General features: G+C 35.7%; 1 protein-coding gene across 1 annotated transcript in view; it reads left to right on the forward strand.

Moving 5' to 3' along the window:
* The window catches only part of bcas3 (BCAS3 microtubule associated cell migration factor), a 283,967-nt gene that overhangs the window by 256,159 nt on the left and 7,861 nt on the right, over window positions 1-19,947 (forward strand). The gene's annotated exons all lie outside the window — the stretch shown is intronic.

Consider the following 19,947-nt stretch of genomic DNA (forward strand, 5'->3'; position numbering starts at 1 on the left):
TATACTGTATGATATATGATTATACATAAACATATTATTCAATACATACATACATATATGTATGTATATATATATATATATATATATATATATATATATATATATATATATATATATATATATATATATATATATATGTCTTAATAAGGTTATCCAAAAAATAGTGCTCGATACCGTAGTAGAGCGCAATATATGTATGTGTGGGGAAAAAAAATCACAAGACTATTTCATCTCTACAGGCCTGTTTCATGAGGGGGGGTACCCTCAATCATCAGGAGATTTTAATGGGAGCATTCACATACCATGGATTATATAGGGCACAGAGTGGGTGGGTACAGGCTGGTGTAGGGGCGTGGTGATTGGCTCATGTGTTACCTAGGAGGTGTTTCCGTCTGTGGCAGCATGCTGTTACAATTTCGCTGCGCTTGTTGAGGGATGACAGGTCTGGACGGTAAATAATAAACAGTTTCTCTTTCAAGCATAGGTTGCATCTTTTATTACCACTATTGTAAGGTGTGCTGGATGCAAGAATTTGCCATGTTATTGAATATTCAACATTATTGTCTTTGAGGTCCCAAATGTGTTTGCTGAGTTCTGTGGTATTTCGCAGGTTTTGGTTCCTGAAAGAAGCCTTGTGATTGTTCCATCTGGTTTTGAATTCTCCCTCGGTTAATCCTACATATGTGTCGGATGTGTTAATGTCCTTGCGTATTACCTTAGATTGGTAGACAACTGATGTTTGTAAGCACCCCCCGTTGAGGGGGCAATCAGGTTTCTTTCGACAGTTACATCCTTTGTTGGTTTTGGAGTCGCTCTGTCTGGGGGTCGACGGCTCATTTGCAATTGTTTTGTTGTGGTTTGAGATGATTTGTCGTATATTGTTCATGCAGCTGTAGCTCAATTTAATGTTGTTCTTGTTGAATACTTTTCTTAGGGTGTTGTCTTTGGGAAAGTGTTTGTCAATCAGATTGAGGAATTTGTGTCCAATGTTCGTTGAGACGTTTTTGCTGTATGGGGGGTTGTACCAGATGATGTCGTTTCGTTTTCTGTTCTTTTTTGGCTGGTTTCCTGGCGTGGGTTCATAGGTGAGGGTGAAATTGTATCCGCTTTCATCAAGGGCTTTTTGGTACGGGGGGGTTGCTTGGTCAAATTCAGCTTTGCTAGATGACAGCATCGATAGCCTTTTATTGATTCCGGGAGGTATTCTTTTCGTGGTGGTGGGTGGGTGGTTGCTGTCATGGTGCACGTATTGGAGTGTTGTGTTGGGTTTCGTGAATGGTTGGTAGCTGTTATTTCTCAGGTTGAAAGTGACGTCAAGGAAGTTGACGGTTTGCTTGTTGGCTTCAATCGTGATCCGTAGGCCGTTCTCTTTGAAAATTTGGCATATGCGCTTCTTGGTATTCTCGCTGCTCCTTGGCGAGGCGCGACACACTGCCAGTCCGTCATCACGGTAAATACCAAGGTTCAGATTGAGGCTGGCGAGCTGGGAGAGGAGGAAACTCCCAACGAGTTCACACGTTTCTGCTCCGTCAAAACTTCCCATAGTGACGTCAAATGTTGCATTGTTCTTTTTTTGCCATGAAATTGTAACAGCATGCCGCCACAGACGGAAACACCTCCTAGGTAACACATGAGCCAATCACCACGCCCCTACGCCAGCCTGTACCCACCCACTCTGTGCCCTATATAAACCATGGTATGCGAATGCTCCCATTAAAATCTCCTGATGATTGAGGGTACCCCCCCCTCATGAAACAGGCCTGTAGAGATGAAATAGTCTTGTGATTTTTTTCCCACACATACATATATATATGTATGTATGTATGTATGTATGTATGTATATAAGAGAAGCGGTGTGTGACATTGGACAAGATGGATCATAGCATGACCATGAGTGAAAGATGCAGTGATGGTCAGAATGTTTGTTCATCCCCTCTTAGATGATGTTTATGTGCATGAATGTTGCATGAAGTGAAGCCAGCAGTGTCACTAGAAGAGAAGACACGCAGTAGATGTAGACCCTGCAGCCTGGGTCCAAGTATTGGATGAATTATGCATCATCTTCTCTCTCCTTGTCCCGGGTTCAATTCCCAGCAGCAGACTCTCAGGCCCAGTGGATGTTTAGCCTTTCAAGGCTCTGAGCACATGACAGCATGCTGACTGACTTCTGTGTCGCTATGGAAACTGCTTCTATGAATGCACACACATATACTGTACATCCTGAAAGTTACACAAAACTGATGTTATGAAAGAGAAAAGCATTGAAAGACGTGAGTCAGAGGGATCCGTCTCCTTGAGGTCAAAGTTCAGTGTGAGGCTTGTCATATATATGACATCATCATTAGACACACACAAAGAGCAACTTCCTGTAAGCAAGCAGCAATGTCAAAATAGAATATTTGTACATTCAGTTGGACGTTTATGACAAGTCAAGGTCTGCCATGGCGAGGCCGGCCTGAGAGTCCATAACTGACTTCTACTGAGTCCATAACTAACTTCTACTGAGTCCATAACTAACTTCTACTGAGTCCATAACTAACTTCTACTGAGTCCATAACTAACTTCTACTGAGTCCATAACTAACTTCTACTGAGTCCATAACTAACTTCTACTGAGTCCATAACTAACTTCTACTGAGTCCATAACTAACTTCTACTGAGTCCATAACTAACTTCTACTGAGTCCATAACTGACTTCTACTGAGTCCATAACTAACTTCTACTGAGTCCATCAACTAACTTCTACTGCCTGGTCATCGCCAGCAGCTGCTCACCTTTGTAATGATATTAGGATTACTTTCAAATGAACAAAAAGTGATCTCTGACTGCACTTTGATCAACTTATTGAAGGACTAGCGTTAGCTTGCTAGCCAGCTTCAATGACAACAAGCCACACTAACACACATACTTAGTCCTTCAATAAAATACTAGACAACTTGTCTTTTACTAACCAACCTATTTAGTCCTTCAATAAAATACTAGACAACTTGTCTTTTAGTAGTAAGTAAACAAACAAACACTCCTAATTAGTCTATGCAGTAACATATTGTGTCATTTATACACCTATTATTTTGTACACATTATGAGGGACAAACTGTAAAAAATGATTATTAATCTACTTGTTCATTTACTGTTAATATCTGCTTATTTTCTCTTTTAACATGTTCTATTTACACTTCTGTTAAAATAATAATCACTTATTCTTCTCTTCTTAGATACTTGACATTAGTTTTGGATGATACCACACATTTAGGTGTGACCACTATAGTCATGTTTGACCACTGTAGACAGGTGTGGCCACTATAGACAGGTGTGACCACTATAGACATGTGTGGTCACTATAGTCAGGTGTCAGCACTATAGACAGGTGTGGTCACTATAGACAGGTGTCAGCACTATAGACAGATGTGGTCACTATAGACAGGTGTGACCACTATAGACAGGTGTGGTCACTATAGACAGATGTGGTCACTATAGACAGGTGTGGTCACTATAGACAGATGTGGTCACTATAGACAGGTGTGGTCACTATAGTCAGGTGTCAGCACTATAGACAGGTGTGGTCACTATAGACAGGTGTCAGCACTATAGACAGATGTGGTCACTATAGACAGGTGTGACCACTATAGACAGGTGTGGTCACTATAGACAGATGTGGTCACTATAGACAGGTGTGGTCACTATAGACAGATGTGGTCACTATAGACAGGTGTGGTCACTATAGTCAGGTGTCAGCACTATAGACAGGTGTGGTCACTATAGACAGGTGTCAGCACTATAGACAGATGTGGTCACTATAGACAGGTGTGACCACTATAGACAGGTGTGGTCACTATAGACAGATGTGGTCACTATAGACAGGTGTGGTCACTATAGACAGATGTGGTCACTATAGACAGGTGTGGTCACTATAGACAGATGTGGTCACTATAGACAGGTGTGGTCACTATAGACAGGTGTCAGCACTATACACAGGTGTGAAATAAAAAAATAAAGATAAAGGTAAATAAAAATATGATCTCAGTGTTTGAATTGTCTGACTTGGACATACTTCTTGAGTGTGGACTTGTTTGATCCCTTTGACTTGTTGAAACTGATCACTTGTTGTCAACTGTTGACTTGTTGTCAACTAGTGACTTGTTGTCAACTGGTGACTTGTTGTCAACTGGTGACTTGTTGTCAACTAGTGACTTGTTGTCAACTGGTGACTTGTTGTCAACTAGTGACTTGTTGTCAACTGATGACTTGTTGTCAACTGGTGACTTGTTGTCAACTGTAGGGATTAGGACACAAATCTGGATGACGATCGATTGACAACAACTGTTGTCGCCTCAGGAAGTGAGCAAATAATAATCCTGCTTTCTGGCGCCGACACTCTGAGGTTTTCTGCTCGCTTGGGAGCTTAAAAAATATGTTTGACTTTATTTTCTGTTGTGTTGCATTCTCCATCTTCACTAAATGTCATGTCTTTGTTGTACGAGGATGTGTTCAGGGTACACAAACAAAACACGTCTTTCTGACACACAACACTGATGATGTGTTCAGGGTACACAAACAAAACACGTCTTTCTGACACACAACACTGATGATGTGTTCAGGGTACACAAACAAAACACGTCTTTCTGACACACAACACTGATGATGTGTTCAGGGTACACAAACAAAACACGTCTTTCTGACACACAACACTGATGATGTGTTCAGGGTACACAAACAAAACACGTCTTTCTGACACACAACATTGATGATGTGTTCAGGGTACACAAACAAAACACGTCTTTCTGACACACAACACTGATGATGTGTTCAGGGTACACAAACAAAACACGTCTTTCTGACACACAACACTGATGATGTGTTCAGGGTACACAAACAAAACACGTCTTTCTGACACACAACACTGATGATGTGTTCAGGGTACACAAACAAAACACGTCTTTCTGACACACAACACTGATGATGTGTTCAGGGTACACAAACAAAACACGTCTTTCTGACACACAACACTGATGATGTGTTCAGGGTACACAAACAAAACACGTCTTTCTGACACACAACACTGATGATGTGTTCAGGGTACACAAACAAAACACGTCTTTCTGACACACAACATTGATGATGTGTTCAGGGTACACAAACAAAACACGTCTTTCTGACACACAACACTGATGATGTGTTCAGGGTACACAAACAAAACACGTCTTTCTGACACACAACACTGATGATGTGTTCAGGGTACACAAACAAAACACGTCTTTCTGACACACAACACTGATGATGTGTTCAGGGTACACAAACAAAACACGTCTTTCTGACACACAACACTGATGATGTGTTCAGGGTACACAAACAAAACACGTCTTTCTGACACACAACACTGATGATGTGTTCAGGGTACACAAACAAAACACGTCTTTCTGACACACAACACTGATGATGTGTTCAGGGTACACAAACAAAACACGTCTTTCTGACACACAACATTGATGATGTGTTCAGGGTACACAAACAAAACACGTCTTTCTGACACACAACACTGATGATGTGTTCAGGGTACACAAACAAAACACGTCTTTCTGACACACAACATTGATGATGTGTTCAGGGTACACAAACAAAACACGTCAAAAAGACCATTACATCATTGTCATGTATAAAAAAACAATTAAAAAAAACCAATTTAAATAATGTCAATATTCGCAATAAATTAGTGGCGACAAATGATTTTTTAAATGATATTAATCACATGTTTGTCAATTTAACTTTCAGTTTTGATCCCTGCCAAGACGTGCGACCGAGGTGGACAAAAGCATGAGAGGAGGGCCACTATTTTAGATAAGGGTCTGGACTTGAGAGCTAGTTCTACTGTTTCTACTTTTTCATCTTCACTTCTGGTCACCACGACGTCATTAAGAGGGGACAGAGGGTCACATTAAACATACACTACACTGAAAGACTTCATAATCCTAGTTTTTATCGACGTATATTTGTAGGCTACAGTCTGAAAAGGTGGTAATATTAGTTATTTTTAATTATTGTTGTTTAAGAGGGGACAGAGGGTCACATTAAACATACACTACACTGAAAGACTTTATAATCCTAGTTTTTATCTACATATATTTGTAGGCTCCAGTCTGAAAAGGTGGTAATATTAGAAGAGACGTTGTTTAAGAGGGGACAGAGGGTCACATTAACCACAGACTACAATGAAATACTTTTTACAATCCTAGTTTTTATCTACGTATATTTGTAGGCCACAGTGTGAAAAGGTGGTAATATTAGAAGAGACGTTGTTTAAGAGGGGACAGCAGGTCACATTAACCACAGACTACAATGAAATACTTTTTACAATCCTTGTCTTCATCTACGTATATTTGTAGGCTACAGTGTGAAAAGGTGGTAATATTAGAAGAGACGTTGTTTAAGAGGGGACAGAGGGTCACATTAACCACAGACTACAATGAAATACTTTTTAAAATCCTAGTTTTTATCTATGTATATTTGTAGGCTCCAGTCTGAAAAGGTGGTAATATTAGAAGAGACGGTGTTTAAGAGGGGACAGAGGGTCACATTAACCACAGACTACACTGAAATACTTTTTACAATCCTTGTCTTCTTCTACGTATATTTGTAGGCTCCAGTCTGAAAAGGTGGTAATATTAGAAGAGACGTTGTTTAAGAGGGGACAGAGGGTGACATTAACCAGTGAAAGACTTGATCAAACTGGTAATACTGCAGCAGCAAAGTAAGAGAAGCAAGTGTTGTTGCGATGCATTCAGGGACATTTGGTGTGCACAGCGCTGCCAGAAGAGGTTAGCAGGGTTAAGAATCTTAACAGTCCAGCTAAAGCCTTTTGGAGCGAGTCCTTATTAATCTCTCCCACACCCCCAACAAAACATTAGCTTCACGTTTAGGCCGATTTAGCTCGCCCGCTAACACCCTCACCACTTCTGCCACATCAGACTGAGAACCAAATCAAAAGTTCTCTTCTTTTGTCTTCTTCTTCTTCCGTCCTTCATGGGTCCTTCATGGGTCTTTCATGGGTCCTTCATGGGTCCTTCATAGGTCCTTCATGGGTCCTTCATGGGTCCTTCATGGGTCCTTCAGGTCTACTCAGGTCTACTTCCATTGAAAGAAGTGAAAGAGTGGTAACGTAGTCTATTTCTATTTACTTTAGCCTTTTCATAGCAGCAACATCCAGAGAAGACTGATCTGACATTTTCAGATATTATTCATCATTATTAATATTATCCATTTCTGATTATAAAATACAACTTTTATTTTCCAATTGTAAACATCTTTGGTGTCAGAGGTCAACCTCTCCAAGTGATTTATTTATGATAGCTACTGTACCTCCTGGCTGGCCCATCAATATTTGGGGGCTTGTGCGGGATCCTTTCATCTTCTCAACAACAACAACAACAACAAGTGAGAGCATTTGAAGCAGCCTCAGTGTTGGACTTGATGTCCATCCTTCATGGTCATGTGTGACGTCAAGGTCATTTAGATGTCACTCTGCTGCCTCTTGGCCACGACTCCCTAGAGAAAGAAAGTTTTAACCTCAATGGTTAAATAAAATAAAATAAACACAAATTCACACGCAGTAGATTGAATATATATTTTAAATCTTTAATTTGGTATCTACAATATAATGTTTTGATTTATTCTAATGTTTGATAATATATATATATATATATATATATATATATATATATATATATATATATATATATATATATATATATATATATATATATATATATATATATATATATATATGTATGTGTGGGAAAAAAATCACAAGACTATTTCATCTCTACAGGCCTGTTTCATGAGGGGGGGTACCCTCAATCATCAGGAGATTTTAATGGGAGCATTCGCATACCATGGTTTATATAGGGCACAGAGTGGGTGGGTGCAGGCTGGCGTAGGGGCGTGGTGATTGGCTCATGTGTTACCTAGGAGGTGTTTCCGTCTGTGGCGGCATGCTGTTACAATTTCGCTGCGCTTGTTGAGGGATGACAGGTCTGGACGGTAAATAATAAACAGTTTCTCTTTCAAGCATAGGTTGCATCTTTTATTACCACTATTGTAAGGTGTGCTGGATGCAAGAATTTGCCATGTTATTGAATATTCAACATTATTGTCTTTGAGGTCCCAAATGTGTTTGCTGAGTTCTGTGGTATTCCGCAGGTTTTTGTTCCTGAAAGAAGCCTTGTGATTGTTCCATCTGGTTTTAAACTCTCCCTCGGTTAATCCTACATATGTGTCGGATGTGTTAATGTCCTTGCGTGTTACCTTAGATTGGTAGACAACTGATGTTTGTAAGCACCCCCCGTTGAGAGGGCAATCAGGTTTCTTTCGACAGTTGCAGCCTTAGTTGGTTTTGGAGTCGCTCTGTCCGGGGGCCGACGGCTCATTTGCAATTGTTTTGTTGTGGTTTGAGATGATTTGTCGTATATTGTTCATACAGCTGTAGCTCAATTTAATGTTGTTCTTGTTGAATACTTTTCTTAGGATGTTGTCTTTGGGAAAGTGTTTGTCAATCAGATTGAGGAATTTGTGTCCAATGTTAGTTGAGACGTTTTTGCTGTATGGGGGGTTGTACCAGATGATGTCGTTTTGTTTTCTGTTCATTTTTGGTTGGTTTTCTGGCGTGGGTTCATAGGTGAAGGTGAAATTGTATCCGCTTTCATCAAGGGCTTTTTGGTACGGGGGGGTTGCTTGGTCAAATTCAGCTTTGCTAGATGACAGCATCGATAGCCTTTTATTAATTCCGGTAGGTATTCTTTTCGTGGTGGTGGGTGGGTGGTTGCTGTCATGGTGCACGTATTGGAGTGTTGTGTTGGGTTTCGTGAATGGTTGGTAGCTGTTATTTCTCTCTCTCTCTATATATATATATATATATATATATAAAGTTGAATATATTTGTATTTATATTTGATATATGTTATACAGTATACATTTATATGATATAAATACATATATTTTCTGTGTATTAAAATGGTGTAAAATGATTACATATCAATTATTGAATGTGTTTCAACGTGTTTAAACTGGTATCCAGTGTATGATGTGTGTATACTGTATACTATATATGTGTGTACACTGTATGTGTGTATACTCTTCTTGTGTATACTGTATATGTGTGTATACTGTATGGGTGTATACTCTATATGTGTATACTCTATATGTGTATACTGTATATGTATGTGTACTGTATGTGTGTATACTGTACATGTGTGTATACTATATATGTGTATACTGTATATGTGTGCATACTGTATGTGTGTATACTGTATGTGTGTATACTCTATATGTGTGTATACTCTATATGTGTGTATACAGTATGTGTGTATAGAGGGAGTATAATGTTGGATGTACTTTCACACCTCCAACTAAGCCACATCCAGGGTGTTAGAGGGTGAGTTAAGACCTGGGACTATCCCAGATTATCCGGCACATAAGAGCCTTAGCGCTGTAGTGGGTCTGGGTTTGGGTCTGGGTCTGGGTCTGGCTCTGCATGCACAACAACAATGGCCATCACGGACACGCCAGGCCAAGGTCACAGCTCAATGATGAGTCCAAGAACTGTATGGACATGGCCCACGTGGCCTACAGGAAGTGCTGCTTTCAAAGACCGAGACTTGGTGGACAGCTTTGTTTCCAAAGGACTTGTACCAAGTAGTCCACTTGTTGGTTCCTGAGGACCACGTCAGGACCGTGCAGTTAGTGCCACCATAGACACATATAGACATGTTGTGGATACAGGAGACTGCAGTTAGTGCCACCATAGACACATATAGACACATTGTGGATACAGGAGACTGCAGTTAGTGCCACCATAGACACATGTAGTCATGTTGTGGATACAGGGGACTGCAGTTAGTGCCACCATAGACACATGTGGACATGTTGTGGATACAGGAGACTGCAGTTAGTGCCACCATAGACACATATAGACACATTGTGGATACAGGAGACTGCAGTTAGTGCCACCATAGACACATGTAGACATGTTGTGGATAGAGGAGACTGCAGTTAGTGCCACCATAGACACATGTAGACATGTTGTGGATAGAGGAGACTGCAGTTAGTGCCACCATAGACACATGTAGACATGTTGTGGATACAGGAGACTGCAGTTAGTGCCACCATAGACACATGTAGACATGTTGTGGACACAGGAGACTGCAGTTAGTGCCATCATAGACACATGTAGACACGTTGTGGACAAAAGGAGACTGCAGTTTGTGCCACCATAGACACATATAGACATGTTGTGGATACAGGAGACTGCAGTTAGTGCCACCATAGACACGTGTAGACATGTTGTGGATACAGGAGACTGCAGTTAGTGCCACCATAGACACATATAGACATGTTGTGGACACAGGAGACTGCAGTTAGTGCCACCATAGACACATGTCGACACGTTGTGGATACAGGAGACTGCAGTTAGTGCCACCATAGACACATGTCGACACGTTGTGGATACAGGAGACTGCAGTTAGTGCCACCATAGACACATGTAGACATGTTGTGGATACAGGAGACTGCAGTTAGTGCCATCATAGACACATGTAGACACGTTGTGGACACAGGAGACTGCAGTTAGTGCCATCATAGACACATGTAGACACGTTGTGGACACAGGAGACTGCAGTTAGTGCCACCATAGACACATATAGACATGTTGTGGATACAGGAGACTGCAGTTAGTGCCACCATAGATACATATAGACATGTTGTGGATACAGGAGACTGCAGTTAGTGCCATCATAGACACATATAGACATGTTGTGGACACAGGAGACTGCAGTTAGTGCCACCATAGACACATGTAGACACGTTGTGGATACAGGAGACTGCAGTTAGTGCCATCATAGACACATGTAGACACGTTGTGGACACAGGAGACTGCATTTAGTGCCACCATAGACACATGTAGACACGTTGTGGACACAGGAGACTGCAGTTAGTGCCACCATAGACACATGTAGACACGTTGTGGACACAGGAGACTGCAGTTAGTGCCACCATAGACACATGTAGACACGTTGTGGACACAGGAGACTGCAGTTAGTGCCACCATAGACACATGTAGACACGTTGTGGACACAGGAGACTGCAGTTAGTGCCACCATAGACACATGTAGACACGTTGTGGACACAGGAGACTGCAGTTAGTGCCACCATAGACACATATAGACATGTTGTGGATACAGGAGACTGCAGTTAGTGCCACCATAGACACATGTAGACACGTTGTGGACACAGGAGACTGCAGTTAGTGCCACCATAGACACATATAGACATGTTGTGGATACAGGAGACTGCAGTTAGTGCCACCATAGACACATGTAGACACGTTGTGGACACAGGAAGTCCACCAAGAACCTGGACACCATCCATCTTCACAGGAAGAACTCAAGAAGGACCTCAATCTAACATTTTTGTCACCCACCTGCAAATCACACTATCACCTTTTAACACACACTCGTGTGTGTGTGTGTGTGTGTGTGTGTGTGTGTGTGTGTGTGTGTGTGTGTGTGTGTGTGTGTGTGTGTGTGTGTGTGTGTGTCCCATGAGATGCACAGTCCATTGGTTTTCTCAATGGAGGTTGTATCCTGCACTTGTGCGCTGGATGTGTGTGTGTGTGTGTGTGTGTGTGTGTGTGTGTGTGTGTGTGTGTGTGTGTGTGTGTGTGTGTGTGTGTGTGTGTGTGTGTGTGTGGAGGGGGGTGGGTGTTAGAATAAAGGAATGTAGTGTCTCATTCAGTGTTTCCTGCCGTGTGAGGAGAGTTTCATGTGTTTATTGACATGGTTCACACAGAAGGTTCATCAGTCCAATAAAAGAAAAAACATCAACAAAATATTTCAGTTGGAAGGTTTTTCCAAATATATAGGTATATGGGGGCGTCTCCTACTTTGTGTGTGTGTGTGTGTGTGTGTGTGTGTGTGTGTGTGTGTGTGTGTGTGTGTGTGTGTGTGTGTGTGTGTGTGTGTGTGTGTGTGTGTGTGTGTGTTTATGCTGGCTGTGTAGATCGATGGTCTGGAAAGTGGAATCCTTATTGGTGTGTTTGCTTTGGCAGATGATGAAGGAAGCTCCTGATTGCACTTCCAGATGTTTCTGATAGACACACACTGGCCTCTGCTTTCATGTGTGTGTGTGTGTGTGTGTGTGTGTGTGTGTGTGTGTGTGTGTGTGTGTGTGTGTGTGTGTGTGTGTGTGTGTGTGTGTGTGTAGGAAACAAGGACTTCATACTCGCTGTAACCTTTCGGTCCTGGCAAGGAAGTCGCCGTCTATCAGACACCATTTCAGAATAAAAGCCCTCTCCTTTTGTTTCAACCCTTCACTGGCTTGCTTCTCACTCCCTCACCTGGACATGTTTCACACCTTTTGTCACGTGACTATGCCCATGCATGAAATAGAAACTGAAACTTACATTCCCATTGCCCACAAACATTTGAATGTTGTAAAGAAAAAAGTGCATATAAAAATCCTGTCATATTGATACTGTATACATGTTCCATATATCATATTGATACTGTATACATGTTCCATATATCATATTGATACTGTATACATGTTCCATATATCATATTGATACTGTATACATGTTCCATATTGTCAATAATCAAAGATAGTCAAAATGAATGATGAAATATTGATCAACAATGAAAGATAGTCATAAAGTGTTTATGAAGGCGTCACGTTGCATGAAAGTGAGATTTGGGAGTGACGTAGAAATGTTGTGGATGAGCAGACAAGCAGCTTTTAAAGGCTAAAGAACAAAGCGAGCAAAGAGGAGAGAGTTTGATTCCCAGCGGCTGCTTGGCTTTAAGTGCAATCTCTTTTTTAAGATGCTTACTTCTGGACCACAAACACATCAATCAAGGATACTTATTTGTCTGTTCGCTCATGAAGCGCCCATTGATACATGTATGCCCATTGAAGAAGTCAGACTCTTTAAGGATGGATCAATACATGGTGATTGATTGATTGATTCATTGATTGATTGATTGATTGATTGATTATTATTTTAGGTAATTAAGGAGTTTTGTTTTTAACCACACAATAAAGACAAGTGATGATAAATATTCATATTTGTTAAAAAAATATTTTTATAACACACACACACACACATGCACAAACTCAAACAGACACACACTATAACACGCACACACACTTACACACACGCATGCACACACTCACACACACACACATACACACTCAAACAGACACACACACACACGTACACTACAACACACTCAAACAGACACACACTATAACACACGTACACACACACACATACTGTAACACACACACATTCTATAACACAAAGTGGTTTCAAGTAAGAAAATATGAAGAGTAAAAGTAGTTTTAAGTAAGGAAAATAAAAGTAGTTTTAAGTAATAAAATATAAAAGTAAAAGTAGTTTTAAGTAATAAAAAATGAAAAATGTAAAAGTAGTTTTAAGTAATACAATATGAAAGTAAAAGTAGTTTTAAGTAAGAAAATATGAAAGTAAAAGTAGTTTTATGTAAGAAAAGTAAAAGTAGTTTTAAGTAATAATATATGAAAGCAAAAGTAGTTTTAAGTAAGAAAATATGAAAAAGTAAAAGTAGTTTTAAGTAATAATATATGAAAGTAAAAGTAGTTTTAAGTAATAAAATATGAAAAATGTAAAAGTAGTTTTAAGTAATAAAATATGAAAGTAAAAGTAGTTTAATGTAAGAAAAGTAAAAGTAGTTTTAAGTAATAAAATATGAAAAAAGTAAAAGTAGTTTTAAGTAATAAAATATGAAAAATGTAAAAGTAGTTTTAAGTAATAAAATATGAAAGTAAAAGTAGTTTTATGTAAGAAAAGTAAAAGTAGTTTTAAGTAAGAAAAAATGAAAAATTTAAAAGTAGTTTTAAGTAATACAATATGAAAGTAAAAGTAGTTTTAAGTAAGAAAATATGAAAGTAAAAGTAGTTTTATGTAAGAAAAGTAAAAGTAGTTTTAAGTAATAATATATGAAAGCAAAAGTAGTTTTAAGTAAGAAAATATAAAAAAGTAAAAGTAGTTTTAAGTAATAATATATGAAAGTAAAAGTAGTTTTAAGTAATAAAATATGAAAAATGTAAAAGTAGTTTTAAGTAATAAAATATGAAAGTAAAAGTAGTTTAATGTAAGAAAAGTAAAAGTAGTTTTAAGTAATAAAATATGAAAAAAGTAAAAGTAGTTTTAAGTAATAAAATATGAAAGTAAAAGTAGTTTTAAGTAATAAAATATGAAAAAAGTAAAAGTAGTTTTAAGTAATAAAATATGAAAGTAAAAGTAGTTTTAAGTAATAATATATGAAAGCAAAAGTAGTTTTAAGTAATAAAATATGAAAAAGTAAAAGTAGTTTTAAGTAATAAAATATGAAAGTAAAAGTAGTTTTAAGTAATAATATATGAAAGCAAAAGTAGTTTTAAGTAATAAAATATGAAAAAGTAAAAGTAGTTTTAAGTAATAATATATGAAAGTAAAAGTAGTTTTAAGTAATAAAATATGAAAAATGTAAAAGTAGTTTTAAGTAATAAAATATGAAAGTAAAAGTAGTTTAATGTAAGAAAAGTAAAAGTAGTTTTAAGTAATAAAATATGAAAAAAGTAAAAGTAGTTTTAAGTAATAAAATATGAAAGTAAAAGTAGTTTTAAGTAATAAAATATGAAAAAAGTAAAAGTAGTTTTAAGTAATAAAATATGAAAGTAAAAGTAGTTTTAAGTAATAATATATGAAAGCAAAAGTAGTTTTAAGTAATAAAATATGAAAAAGTAAAAGTAGTTTTAAGTAATAATATATGAAAGTAAAAGTAGTTTTAAGTAATAAAATATGAAAAATGTAAAAGTAGTTTTAAGTAATAAAATATGAAAGTAAAAGTAGTTTAATGTAAGAAAAGTAAAAGTAGTTTTAAGTAATAAAATATGAAAAAAGTAAAAGTAGTTTTAAGTAATAAAATATGAAAGTAAAAGTAGTTTTAAGTAATAAAATATGAAAAAAGTAAAAAGTTTTAAGTAATAAAATATGAAAGTAAAAGTAGTTTTAAGTAATAATATATGAAAGCAAAAGTAGTTTTGAGTAATAAAATATGAAAAAGTAAAAGTAGTTTTAAGTAATAATATATGAAAGTAAAAGTAGTTTTAAGTAATAAAATATGAAAAAAGTAAAAGTAGTTTTAAGTAATAAAATATGAAAGTAAAAGTAGTTTTAAGTAATAAAATATGAAAGTAAAAGTAGTTTTAAGTAATAAAATATGAAAAAAGTAAAAGTAGTTTTAAGTAATAAAATATGAATGTAAAAGTAGTTTTAAGTAAGAAAATATGAAAGTAAAAGTAGTTTTATGTAAGAAAAGTAAAAGTAGTTTTAAGTAATAAAATATGACAAATGTAAAAGTAGTTTTAAGTAATAAAATATGAAAGTAAAAGTAGTTTTATGTAAGAAAAGTAAAAGTAGTTTTAAGTAATAATATATGAAAGCAAAAGTAGTTTTAAGTAATAAAATATGAAAAAAGTAGTTTTAAGTAATAATATATGAAAGAAAAAGTAGTTTTAAGTAATAAAATATGAAAAATGTAAAAGTAGTTTTAAGTAATAAAATATGAAAGTAAAAGTAGTTTTAAGTAAGAAAATATGAAAGTAAAAGTAGTTTCATGTAAGAAAAGTAAAAGTAGTTTTAAGTAATAAAATGTGAAAAAAGTAAAAGTAGATTTAAGTAATAAAATATGAAAGTAAAAGTAGTTTTAAGTAAGAAAATATGAAAGTAAAAGTGGTTTTATGTAAGAAAAGTAAAAGTAGTTTTAAGTAAGAAAATATGAAAAATGTAAAAGTAGTTTTAAGTAATAAAATATGAAAGTAAAAGTAGTTTTAAGTAAGAAAAGTAAAAGTAGTTTTAAGTAAGAAAATATGTAAGTAAAAGTAGTTTTAAGTAAGAAAATATGAAAGTAAAAGTAGTTTTAAGAAAGAAAAGTAAAAGTAGTTTGAAGTAATAAAATATGAAAGTAAAAGTAGTTTGAAGTAATAAAATATGAAAGTAAAAGTAGTTTGAAGTTATAAAATATGAAAGTAAAAGTAGTTTGAAGTAATAAAATATGAAAGTAAAAGAAGTTTGAAGTAATAAAATATGAAAGTAAAAGTAGTTTGAAGTAATAAAATATGAAAGAAAAAGTAGTTTGAAGTAATAAAAGTAAAAGTAGTTTGAAGTAATAAAATATGAAAGTCAAAGTAGTTTGAAGTAATAAAATATGAAAGTCAAAGTAGTTTGAAGTAATCAAATATGAGTGTTGAGGAGAAGATCATGTGGACATCACTGAGGGAGTGGTCATGTGACTTCATGGTTACATCATAAAAACAATTGCTCAATCAGCTGTCTTGCATTAGCACTTAATTGTGTTTGCGACCAGCAGCCGTTGCCATGGTAACGCCACACGTCACCTGGAAACAGGAGCATGACAAATGTACTTCAGGTCACTACACATACCTGCATTGCCACCTGGTTACTACCTGAGTCACTACACATACCTGCTTACTACCCGAGTCACTACACATACCTGCTTACTACCTTAGTCTGTTACTACCTGGTTACTACCTGAGTCACTACACATACCTGGTTACTACCTGAGTCTGTTACTACCTGCTTAGTACCTTAGTCAGTACACATATACCTGCATTGGCACCTGGTTACTACCTGAGTTACTACACATACCTGGTTACTACCTGAGTCAGTTACTACCTGGTTACTACCTGAGTCACTACACATACCTGGTTACTACCTGAGTCACTACACATACCTGCTTACTACCTGAGTCACTACACATACCTGGTTACTACCTTAGTCTGTTACTACCTGGTTACTACCTGAGTCACAACACATACCTGGTTACTACCTGAGTCACTACACATACCTGGTTACTACTTGAGTCACTACACATACCTGGTTACTACCTTAGTCTGTTACTACCTGAGTCACTACACTTACCTGGTTACTACCTGAGTCTGTTACTACCTGGTTACTACCTGAGTCTGTTACTACCTGGTTACTACCTGAGTAACTCCACATACACCTGCAATGGCACCTGGTTACTACCTGAGTCAGTTACTACCTGAGTCAGTACACATATACCTGCAATGGAACATGGTTACTACCTGAGTCAGTTACTACCTGGTTACTACCTGAGTCAGTTACTACCTGGTTACTACCTGAGTCAGTACAAATACCTGCATTGGCACCTGGTTACTACCTGACAATACTTCCAAATGTCCATTGGGAATACACAATACTGCTCAAAGTACTACAATGTTTACTTCACATGCAGTTAACGTGTCACACCTTTCCAAGGTACTTAGGTGTTCACTGGATTGTTCACTCAGCTCTCATGAAACGTCACTCAGCTACAAACGTCAGATATTTTAGTGTTTTCTTTTCAAGTAACGCCATATTTACTTTCGCTGGCAATTAACAACATTTTTAACGAGGACCTTAATTAGTAAATGGATTACTTTTTTCAACTGATCAAGGATTCAACTGATCTGCCGCTTCTCCTTGCACAGTACCGATGTTGCTCTAACAAGCGCAGCTCTCAACTCTCGCTGGCAGCGCCTTTTAAAGGAACACACACTCCGCTCTCATGAAACATCACAACTGCGTATGCCAGATGTTTGAAGTATTTTTTAGTAACGCGATAATTATTTTACCTAGAAATGAATTGCATTTTTTAAAGATTTATTGGTAATCGAGTTACTTTTTAGCAAAGTATCTATACTTAAGGACTTTTTCAAGTTGGCGTAATAAATCTTGAGGGATTTGTCCCAAAACGTCCAGTCTGACTTGCTAGCATTAGCTCATAGCTGGCTAGCTAACTTCATGTTGTTGTGATTAATCACATGACTTAACGAAGTTTTCGACAGTTGACTAATCTTTACGTGGAATAATTATTTGTGTTTTAACAAACAAGAACAAATGTGAATTACACCTGCTCCACATTCATTAACGAGTCACATGACCCTGGGTAGGTTTTAAGAACTTTATATAACCCATGCTTAGGATTTTAAACATGTTTGAATTATTATCATTATTGGTATTGATGACATATTTTATTCAAACACTCGATGTTAGTCACTTTTTCCATAGAATATTCATTTTATCTATAGATTGTGTTTAATGTATATAATATTCGTATTATTTATAGAATATTCATGTTATGTATAAAATATACATTTCTTATAGAATATTGATGTAAATGATAGAATATTCATTTTATTTATAGAATATTAATTGTATTTATATAATATTTGTTTAATATGTGTATTATTCGTTTCATGTTATGTATAGAATATTTATTTTATTTCTAAAATAATCAATTCATTGATAACATATTCATTTTATCCATAGAGTATTTATTTTATTTATAGAATCTTCATTTAAAGGATACCATTTTTATTTTATTTATAGAATAATTAAGTAATGGATAGAATATCCATTTTATTTATAGAATATTCATTTAAAAGATAAAATGTGCAATTGATTTATAGAATAATTATGTCATGGATAGAATATTCATTTTATTTATAGAATATTCATTTAAAGGATAAATTATTAATATTTTTGATAGAAAAAAACATTTAATGGATAACATATTAATTTTATCCATAGAATATTCACTCTATTTATAGAATCTTCATTTAAAGGATACAATTTTCATTTTATTTATAGAATAATTAAGTAATAGAATATTCATTTTATTTATAGAATATTCATTTAAAAGATAAAATGTGCAATTGATTTATAGAATAATTATGTCATGGATAGAATATTCATTTTATTTATAGAATATTCATTTAAAGGATAAATTATTAATATTTTTGATAGAAAAAAACATTTAATGGATAACATATTAATTTTATCCATAGAATATTCACTTTATTTATAGAATCTTCATTTAAAGGATAAAATATTTATTTTGTTTGTAGAATAATTATGTAATGGATCGACTATTAATTTTATTTATAAAATAATCATTTTATGGATAAAATATGTATTTTAGCCATAGAATATTCATTTTATTTATATAATATTTGTTGAATATTATTTGTTTTATGCATAAAATATGTATGTAGTGTATATAAAGTGTATTTTACTTTTAGAATAAATATGTAAGGGATAGAATATTCATTTTATTTATATAATATTCATTTAAGGGATATATTGTTCTTTCTTTTTTTATAGAATAATAATTTAATAGATAAAATATTAATTATAGCCATAGAGTATTCATTTTATTTATAGAATCTTCATTTAAAGGATAACATATTTATTTTAATTATAGAATAATTATGTATTGGGTCGAATATTCATTTTATTTATTTAATATTGATTTAATAAATCGACAAAGTGTTTTATGTATAGAATATTCATTTTTGTATTGAATATTCATATAATGGATCAAATATTCATTTTATTTGTCAAATATATAACAATGGTTTTATGTACATGATATCTTCAGGGGGACAACAAAAATCCAGCTGCATTTAAGACAGTAAGAGTTTGTCATTTTCATAAGATGATATATATTTATACAACGCTAAGCTAATAGTGCTTGTAAATCACAGCCTTTTGCTTGTGAGTCAACATGATATTCTGTTTACTTCCTGTCTGCATGTCACACACACACACACACACACGCACGCACACACACACATACACACATACGCACACACACACGCACGCACACACAAGGTCTCAGACTGTGTGTCTCCAACATGCAAGAGTTGTGATTGCGGCTGACAGAAAGAGAGGAGATTGTGTCGTTGTGCAGGTTGTGTAGATGTTGTGTGACAGCCATGACACTTGTGTTGTGTTTGCTGCACAAAAGTAGCTGACCTGAAACATTTGCCTCAAAAATATGTTGGACTAATGAAA

Source organism: Nerophis lumbriciformis, linkage group LG30 (assembly GCF_033978685.3).
Source record: "Nerophis lumbriciformis linkage group LG30, RoL_Nlum_v2.1, whole genome shotgun sequence".
In the NCBI taxonomy this organism is placed as follows: domain Eukaryota; kingdom Metazoa; phylum Chordata; class Actinopteri; order Syngnathiformes; family Syngnathidae; genus Nerophis; species Nerophis lumbriciformis.